Source organism: Chrysochloris asiatica, unplaced genomic scaffold (assembly GCF_000296735.1).
Source record: "Chrysochloris asiatica unplaced genomic scaffold, ChrAsi1.0 scaffold00252, whole genome shotgun sequence".
In the NCBI taxonomy this organism is placed as follows: domain Eukaryota; kingdom Metazoa; phylum Chordata; class Mammalia; order Afrosoricida; family Chrysochloridae; genus Chrysochloris; species Chrysochloris asiatica.
This window is the reverse complement of record NW_006408770.1, coordinates 7,102-9,946: the sequence shown is the minus strand read 5'-3', so window position 1 is coordinate 9,946 and position 2,845 is coordinate 7,102. Positions and strand designations below refer to the sequence as shown.

The 2,845-nt window shown below is 40.4% G+C and overlaps 1 pseudogene; it reads right to left on the bottom strand.

Moving 5' to 3' along the window:
- Positions 1 to 1,230: 1,230 nt before the first annotated feature.
- LOC102840668 lies at positions 1,231 to 2,306 on the bottom strand (annotated as a pseudogene).
- Positions 2,307 to 2,845: the final 539 nt, after the last annotated feature.

Here is a 2,845-nt window from a genome sequence, read left to right as displayed (position 1 = left end):
ACATGACATACTGTTTACATGAAGGTTCCATATACCACACTAAGAAACCAGACAACCGGAAGAAAGACAGCTCAAAAGAAGCAAGGCTCAAGTTAAAACACAAGTGAATATATCATAACATTTATTCTAACCAAAAAGAAAAAAAAAAAAAAAAAATTAAGTTATTAAAGATATATTTAACCTTGAAGATTTTAACCTGAAAAGAAAGTTCTTTTCTCAAAAGATATGGTTAGATTTATTAATGGTAACAGTAATTGTGGCAAAAGCAACCATATATCATTCTTGAAAATGAGTGAAAAGCCTAGATACACATTTGGAAAATTTCTTTCATTAAATACCAAAACAAAGTTGAAATTAGTTTTTGAAAATAAAGAAAAAGAGTTTAATTCATATAACGTCAAAAAATTTTCAATCAATAAAATCATTCATTGTTTTACACAGCACACCTTATCCCTATGAGAAAATGTACCAAAATCCTAATGTTACTTCTGAAACCTTAAATCATATCTTACAGGATAAAGACTGCATGTTGGTCAAGGAGAAAAGACAGATTAAACCATGCAACTTTCATAGAGAAAATGAAAATCAACAGCAAGGTGGCATAAATGTTAAACACACATTGCTTTAAAATCACACACACACACATACACAGAGGAATTATAATTACATTGCAAACCATCATCTGTCATATTTTCTATTAGCTGGTGAATTTGTTATTAAAACTTTGAAGAGAAAAAAATTAATTTAATCTTTTTGCTATTTTAATCTGTAAGAAATAGCACCAGATAAAGCATTTGTTGCATATTAACAAATAGGTAGCTTCTTGTGCTTTCTATCCAAATTAGAAATAAAAATCCCAAGTAGTTATTTTCAATAATATTTAATTATAAAGTTATTTTAAACATCTACACAAAATCATTCCTTTCTTCAGCCAAATCCTGTATGAAAATACTAATATAGTGAAGATTCATGATATTGTGTGAAAATGGTGACTCTTAACAATGTAGACTCCGCTACAGATTTTAATTCACAAATATATATATATATATATATACATATGTGTGTGCCTTGTATATGACAACTGTACGAAAATAGTCTCAAAAATAAAGACAATACTTGAGACATGAAGCAACCCATTTTCCCTGATCTTGTGTACTATTACAGGGAAAATAAGTCTCCAATACCTTATAAATACTCAAATGTTTAGATGGCCTTCACCATTCATAGTCTTCACAGAAACACCCCTTGAAGCCTCCAGTGATTCAGGCTCTTGGAGAGCTGTGCCCAGTCATCAATTATGTTAATTGGTCCTATCTTGTTCAGATCTGGGAGTTTTCTGACCAGAGCCTGGTGGTTTATCCTGATGCTAGCAAGAAGTCCTCCTTCAATGGCCTCAGAACCAGTGTAACTGATTTATTCACTGCTCAGGGTAGTCTTGCGTCCCCCAAGACCTTTTAAGATGGTATTGCCAGCACATATATCCCACTCCTTAATGTATGTCCCATGGATATACAGGCCAGCTTTTTCTTGACTCTGATCTGGCACATCCAAGAGTGCCAAAACTTTATAACCAGCACCACCAGCAGGAATAACTGTAGTCTGGTTTCCAAAATTCTGAAGAGCCACCTGTTTGACCATTCCGGAATGGGAACGGGACACAACGATCCTTGGGGTCTTCTCATTGTAGGAAGTGCGGGATTTCACATTTGAACCACCATCTACCATTGCCCACGCTGTATATTCAGAAAATGACTTATGTATGACTCCTAGCACAGGTTTGCCATTTACAGCCACACACACCATAGTAGTGACATACTTTCGAAGATCCTCTGTATATTCTTGTGTAGCATCAAGTGGAGCGATCCAGACAGTAACACTTTCTGTTGGTACCTCTTTTGGGGCAGTTATTTCCCTCAAGATATCCTCAGGAATATTATGATCCCACAAGATAACCTCCTGATCAGCTGCATCCACATGTTACTCAGTATTTATCTGCACGCTGGGAAAGGCAGTCTTGAGCAGACAGAACATCTTGCGGTTGGACAGCACGTCGCCGTTGGTCATCTTCTGCTCCCTCTCGCATCTTCCCCTTGGGATTTCTCTTAGAAGGTGTTGCTCTCGCGGACGCACCTTACCTCATCGCCCCTGCGGTCCGCGGTAGGGACAGAAACCGCCAGCAGCTCCCGCAGGTCCACAGTGCCCCCCTCGGCCACGGGCGCTGAGTAGACGTGGTAGAGCATGCCGAGCCCCAGCAGGCAGAACACGGCCACCCCAAGCAAGGACAGGCGGATGACCATAGGAGCCATAGCGCCGCCTGCGTTAGGGCGACCGCCCTCACAGGCCTCCTCGGCCAGGCGCCACGTTGAGTGGACCGGCGACCGTTCACTAGCACCCACGCACTTCATGGCTCCCTAGAGGGAAAGGCCGAGCCTGGCAGTGAAAGCCGTCCCCGCCAATCCACATCCGAGACTCGCCGGCAGGTAGGACATCCATGTTAGCCAACGGCAAGGAGGGGAAAAGGGAGCTTCAGAATTCATGCATTTGAGTTATGGTGTTGGAGGAGAATATTGAAAGTGCCATGGGCTGCCAAAAGAACCAACAAATCTGTGTTGGAAGAAGTGCAACCAGAGTGCTCCTTGGAGGCCAGGAAGACCAAACTTCGTCTCTCATACTTTGGATAAAGTTATTTTAAACATCTACACAAAATCATTCCTTTCTTCAGCCAAATCCTGTATGATTATACTAATATTGTGAAGATTCATGATATTGTGTGAAAATGGTGCCTCAGTAACAACGTAGACTCCACTACAGATTTTAATTCACATATATGTGTGTGTGTGTGTAT